Below are 7,478 nucleotides of genomic sequence, written 5' to 3'. Positions count from 1 at the left end.
ATGGCTGTATGGGATCCACTGGCATTGCTCTTCCAGGGAATAAGAGAGTCAGTCAGAAGCTGTTGGTTTTAATTTTTTCTAGTTCTTATAGCAAGACTATAAAATTCATACTTTAACAGGACTCAGGAAATATGGTTTGGCAGAGTAAAGTTATACCACTACAGTAAATTGAAGTGGTTTTTTGTCTCCAGTTGAGTTCAAATTAAATAAAACAAGTTCCTCATCCTTGGGCTAGAATTTTTAGACCTACAAGCCCTCAGTCGAAGAACCCTTCTGTAGCTGTATGAATCATGTTGCATATCTACATCACCAATAATGCCTTTGGAAACAGTTCTCTCTGCAGAGAGACCAAACTTATCATCCCCTGGTTCCTTTTGTTCTCAGTTTTTTACTGACTGCAGAAACCTTGCAGTCATTGTCTACCAGGAAGACAGTAAAAATTGCTAGTCCAATACCAACAAAATATCAGGGAATTCAGTCTCTCTATCTGGAGTTAAAGATTATATCCTTAACAGTGGGAAGTTCTTTATCTTTCATCTCCCCAGTGGATGTACTTCATTCCACTACTTTGAGGATGGTCAGACACTGGGAAAGGCTGCCCACAGAGCCTGGGGAGTCTCCATCCTTGGGCATATTCAAAACCCAACTAGACACAGTCCTGAGCAACCTGCTGTAGTTGATCCTGCTGTGAGCAGGGCAGGGTGGAGTAAATAACCCCTCCTCACCTCATCCATTCTTTGATTCTGCAATTCATTTATTTGTGATGGCTCAACAGATCTGAAAAGTGATGTTTGGAGGGTCTCTCTGGCAGGTCTGCTCCTGTTTCAGACTCCAGCACTGTCAGCCCACATTCCAGGCAGTTTGGCATGCTCACTTCTGAAGTGCTGGCACAGGATGAGTCTTTTGCAATAGGAACAAGGAAACTTCTGAAGTAAGCATGTTGTGATTTGTTAATGATTTGTGTAATTTCCACTTTATTGACAGAAGTACAGTAGATTTCTTTAAAAAACAATGATGTCATATGGCTCTCTATGTAGATTGATTTGCTATTTTAAGGTACATTAACCTATTCCTTTAATTACTGTGGTCTTCATGGTGGTCTTTGAAGTGTGGTGGTCAGTTCTCTCTGCAGGGGAACTGTGACCTGAGGAAGCTGAGGCACCAACAATATTAGAAGAAACTGATCTAAGAGAAGGTGGTTGAAATGATGGAAATTACTATCCTGTAAGTCTACCAAACTTCTATTTCATATAAATTAACCATGACTCTATGAAGACTGAGAAGACTTTCTTAATTCCCACATGATAACTGTTCTATGAGCAAAAGCAGCATGGGTGCACACAGGAGACCTATTGCCATTGTAGAATTCCACTAAAAGATCATGGCAGGAAAAATGTCAATAAAAGTGATTTGGAAAGTTGTTCAATTTCCAAATCATAGTTGTTTTACATTCCACCTCACTCCCAAAATTAAGTCATTCAATCTAAAATAATTCAATCTGTTATGGACTGAACACTGGCCATAAACATTATCTGAGATGATAAAACAGAAATATAGGGTACTGCAGGGCTCTTGGTTACATCCAGATTTGGCTTATACCTTAATTTTTTTATTTATAGTATTAGGCAACAACAAGGTAGTCACAATTTCAGAAGATTCTATATATCAGAGAAAATCTATATATCTGTATATCAGAGAAATTAAAGGAGGGTAAAAATAAGGAAGAAAGGTAAGACAGGAGTATGGAGAGAAAAAAGGAGACAAGGGAAATTCCAAACTAATGGAATTTCTCTCCTCTCCTCATTCTACCCTTCACAAAAGCTTAAAAAAAACCTCCAAACCCTGGGAATATGTCATTTCATACTTCATCTTTATTTTCAAGGAATGGCTGCTTTTAGGAGACAGCTGCAGATCACCTCCATGGTAAAATATGCTTCATCTTTGCTCTGTGCCATGAACACTTTCCCAACGAGCCAATGCTGACACTACTGACACAGAGGTAGATGGGGAAGAGATGAAACTCGTTCTCTTGGGTGTGTCAGGGAAGGACAAAGTCGGTTACTGAGATCTCTGCTCAGTGTTCCACAAGGAAGTGGACAGCTATGGATGTTATTTTATTGTGTTTCTTCATGGACAGGACTGGCTTACAGCAAACATCCTTGGTTTCTGAGTTCCAGAAATCTAAGTGCTCTGCCTCACAGTACCTTTTATTCCAGTGGCTGCCAAGATAGAATTAAGGCATTAAGAAGAAACTACTCCAGGCAAGGAGACAATTAACACTAGAGAAGGAAAAGCTTAGGCTGCCAGCATTGGGGCATATGCTTACCTGGGCTGTTCTGCCAAGACAAAAGAAGGTGATGATAGAAGCCTGGAGATCATTAACCAAGTGCATTACATGATGAAGGGAGGAGAAAAAAACAATACAGGTGCTGCCAAATTTTGTGAGAAGTGAACATTATTTTGTGGTTGGATTTCATCATGCGGAAAAGTAAGCAGGTATCTTTGTTGCTGTCTTGTTTGTGCTATAAAGCCTGCTTATATGTTACAGGAGGAAAACATCCCTTATCTGTAAAGCATCACACTTGAAAGCTGGATTTCTTTCTTTCTCCACCTCCAATACAGGCTGAAGAGAACAATTCTATGTTTGGGATGTGGAACCAGTCTTGAGAAATGGAAATGATCAAGCTACCATTCTCTATGGACGTTTTTTAGTCAAGGGAGTTACACAGAGACCAGGACAGAAACATAGACCAGCACCACTGGGATGAGCACAAGAACACTTGTTTTAGTGAATCTAATCCCAGGTTTCTGGTAGTAAGACTCAGTGGCAAACAGCTGTGCTGACAAAGTTTCCTTCCTACACTTCCTTGAAGGATGTCCTTAGGGAAGGGTGTCACTACACAAGTATCCAATAGTCTGCTGTGCTAATAGCAGCGGGTTTCTGACTGGCAGAGCAGGTCTGACTTTGTCTAGGATTGATTTGTAGAGCTGGCCAAGGGTTGGTCACATATATGCATCAGGAATGCAATATATAGCACAGAGTACAATGGAGGCAGTGCTATCTTCACCTCTTCTTCAGCACAAGTGAATAAACTGGGGTAAACCAGCCTGGATCTGGAGTAGGATAGTCCAGTTCATGACTGAAATCCTACCTTAAAAGTAGAAAAAAAGACTAGGTTTCAATTTCTATGTCTTTTTGTTCTTATAATCTGAATGTATGTTAATTTTTTCTCTTTCCCTATCACTTGCAGGCAGAGTATATAAAGAAGACGAAATGCCAGCAACCATGCTGTCAACTTTGCAAGTCATTAACAATCTGGAAAGAGACTGAGACACACTATCAACCAAAGCAGAACATCTCAGAGAGGCACAGAGATGGACCAAAATGGAAAGATTTTGGGTGGAACTCCCCATTCCTCCCTTCTGAGAAGCACTGAGTCCTGGCAGCCCAAAGAGCTGAGTTGTGAAGTGAGATTAAAAGAACAAGGCTGGAAGCAGGCAAGTAATGTGACTGCAAGGTTTGAAGGCATGTGCTGAAATGCAGAAATGGACAGAGAAATATTATAAGGTAAACCCCTTCTGATCCCGAAGTAAAGGTACAGTGCTAATTGATTGTAACTGTTGTAAACTAGGAGAACATGGAAATCTGTCACTTCGTTTTGCTGACTTCGTCGATGCTGGTGTCATCACTCTGGCAGTCTGATTAAAGTTTCCAAGGAGGAAACAAATTTTTAAACTGATTTTTACCTGGAGCTGTACACTTTGCAAATGAGCTTTTCCAGGTGAGAGACCTAGCAAAATAGACACTTTAAATTTTTACTTACCCACTCTTCACACCATTATTTATTTATTGATGATATCATGGGTAGAAATGTTGGGGCTGGCCAAGTATTCAGTATTGGATGGATTGCTGCTTTCCTTTTACATCACTTTTTGGTAGCAGTTTGAAATCCACAATCACACTGTGCCATAACAACAAATGCTTCAAGGATGACATTTCCAAAAGTACCTTTCTTCCAAGAATCTCTCAGTGCTTTTCAACATGAATTACCAGCCCGTGTCTTGGTGATAAGTAGGTGTTATTTCCATCTTCAAACTAAGAAACTTAAACTGCTGCCTAAAGTAACTGTGAATCATCTACTTCTTGGAGCTTTCTTTTTCTTGTTTTCCATGCTCTTTCCCTTTTGTCTCCTGAGCCATTCTTAATCTCAATTTCCTTTCCCCCCTGTCTGTAATAATCCCCTGCATGCAACCTGATATTGTACCCAAACTTTAAAACTCTTCCTCCCATGCAACTTGGGTGTGCCTGTGCTCTGTGCATAAGTGCTCTCCTGATTCAGGTAGTAGCATCAATAGAGCCTTTCAAAGAGCTGTGTTTATGTAGATAGGTTTAAATTGTTATTCCCATCCTGTGTGTGCATGTGTGGGTGGGGAGGATTAGTCTGCAGATAAGTTAAAGAGCACAGGTGTCTCAGGTGACTGATGTGCAAGCACTGAACTGGAGAATGACAGTTTTTCTAAGATTCTAAGCACTTACTGCTCCCCCTACCTGGAAAGTTCAGACCACTTGGGTGAATCAGGCCCACACTACCTGATGCTTAGTAGGACACTGGGCAGCAAATGGGCTGGTGTCTGTTTTAGTCTAAATAAATAAGTGCTTTCCTCAGAAGGGTGTTTTGTTCAAAATAGGGGTAACTGGTTTCACTCCCAGTATTCACTGTAATATCTGTCTGTAATATATTCATTGTCATATCTCTGAATTAAACTGTTGTTACACTGACATTAGTTTCTGTTTCTTAACATTAACCTTTTTATTGGCTTTTTATGGGAAATAGAAAGTTGGCAATCCATTTCCACTGTCTACTCCTCTGCAACTGGAAAAGAGAAACTCAGGGGAGGTTTTTAATCATCTTTGCCTAACCTGTACAGATTCACTTTTTTTGCCACTTCTATCAAAAAAACAATGATCTCCCTCTATGTCTCAGAGGACTTGTTCAAAAGATGTTTACTATGTGGCTTATAAATTTATTTGGCCAGAGTCCATATTTTAAGGCATCTGTCTTCCAAGAAAAACAGATAGAAAAAGATAGTTTCCTGTTCTGTGTTAGGCATTGTTCTGTGATCCAGAAAGAAGGGCATATATATATCCCAGCAGTCAGTTTATTATCCTAAGGTATCTGTAGCTGGGGTTGCTTTTCTATTCCACCAAGGCTCCATGTGTGTGGCTGTACAGAAGAGGCTGTGCACGTCTGCACTGCCAGGTAGCTGTAAAGGAGCAATATCCCCTGTCAGCAGAGAGCTCGAGGGGTGCTCGTTCACTTTTCTCACTTAGCAATGTGTCCCCAGGATCCTCTGCAGACTCCAGTGAGTGATACTGGGCTCCTAGCAGCAGGCCTGCTGGCATGGCTAGTGTTCTCACTCATGTGAAGAGATCAGACACTAGCTGTGGAAAAACTCAGATATTAGCCATTGAAGAGCTAGAAAGCCTGTTGGAGACTGATACTTGGAAAGTGTTACGTGCCCAAATCTTAAGCTTGGAACAAAAATTAATAGTGATGAATCCACACAGAAGCAAACTGCCAGCGGTTTGCTTATACCAGGCTAAGCTTGAGCCAAAGTGCTCTCCTCTAATATAAGCCATGCTGCCAGAGTTGGAGGGGAAAAGAGAAGAAAGAGGGAGAGGAAACTGTTTATTAACCTTTTCTTTTTCTTTTTTTTTTATTTTTGTGTATTTAAATATTAAACATGAGTATTTATTAAGGAAAATAAAAAACAAAGGAAAGAAGTACTATGGAACAGAAGATGGAAATTAAATGAAGTTCATATATCATTCAGCAGGGCCATTTCTAAGATGAAATACACTATTTGCTCCCCATCACCACAGTTGTCCAATTGAAACAGCAGGGGAATTCATACTATATTAGGTGAATATGATGTTATACTGTATAATTTGGGATTTCAGCGAAGCAAATATGCAAATAAATGATACTGATGTGTTCAGTAGAAATAAGAATAAATAAATAATAAAGTCAGTACGTAACAATAAGAAAGCAGTATGTGAGAGCAATTTTCCACTTTCATTGCAAAGATAGTTTATGCATTCCATGAAATAGGAAATACAGTGGCCTGCATGCTTAAGAATGTCATCAAGGCAAGGTTTGTAGAAAAGCTGACTTCGTTGGGCTAAAGCAGAAAAGCTCTTGGACACTCATGTCTTCAAACAACTCCTCCAGACCCCAATTGATAAAGGACCTGACTTCCCCCAGTCGAACTCTGCAGACCATGATAAGCCACAAAATCCATGACAATCTAGAATGTGTTTTGTACAGAGATGTAGGAAGAACCTGTAGGCTTCAGAGACATCTACAAAGTGATATATCAGCAGTACTTTAGCAAAAACCTACCTGCACAGCACCCACTACATGGCATTGGAAGAAGGAGCAGTTTGGAACTAAAAAAGCCCCGTGTGTTCTTTCTTTCCTTTCCATTGCCTGATTTGCAGATGCAATGGAGAGAGGGTAATATATCTTGCTTAGCAAGACATTCTCCATTTTGTATTAGTTTCTTTTGTAAATAGGTCTTCCTAGTGGACAATCTATCTATTAGTCTACCTGCTAATTCATCTGTTTACTCAAAATTATCTTCAGACAGGAAGCATGTTCTGTTTTATGAAAACAGATTCTCTTAGGCTTTTGTCTCAGTTTTCTTCATAATGTCTTGCCACTAAATCAAATTCATTTTATGAAAGGTACTGCATCTGTTTTAAATAATTCATCATCTTGTGCATCTGCAATCACTTGGAGAATGTCAAAGTGATACAAGAGCCTGTAATTTGTTATTATATTTTGTTGGAGATACAGGGCTGGATCATGGTATTCCTCCACAGCAACTCAGAGTAGCATATGAAAAGGAAGAAAGACTGCAAATTTTTCCCGAAACTAAATTCTGTGTGTCCCTGAGGCCTTGAAAGCTTCATCACTGCTAGTGGACTTGTCCATCACTGGAACTACTCTGCACTCTTGATGTGTTCACGTTTCAGTCTGCTCAGTTGCCCAACACATGCTTTATGCCAGCTACCTCCTGTGTCAGGGTGACACAGCTTTTGGAGGAGACTTTCAGCACATCCCTCAGGCTGTGCCTGTTGAGGGGACAGATTGGTAGACAAACATTCAGTTCACAAATCACACCCATCACTTGTTTCTGAGCAGTTTGATACCATTGGGAGCAACTTTGATGGCTCAGGTGTGGCTGAGACAAGCAGTGTTGCAAGGTGGATATGCCTGGGTGCTGAGAATGGGGGATTTAGCTGTCTGTCATCATCCAGCCTTGACTGAAGGGGAGTTTGTAATCTTGAAAACATTAAAAGGAGCACTTTCTCCCTTTTAACTCTTTTGTTCAGGCAGTAGGATAGTCTTGTCAGAGACTATCCTTGGCTCCCACCCTACTGCAGGCCCAAGGGAACAGGTCACTGTCACAGG

This window comes from Parus major, chromosome 3 (genome assembly GCF_001522545.3).
Source record: "Parus major isolate Abel chromosome 3, Parus_major1.1, whole genome shotgun sequence".
Lineage (NCBI taxonomy): Eukaryota > Metazoa > Chordata > Aves > Passeriformes > Paridae > Parus > Parus major.
Note: the sequence above shows the minus strand (reverse complement) of the source record.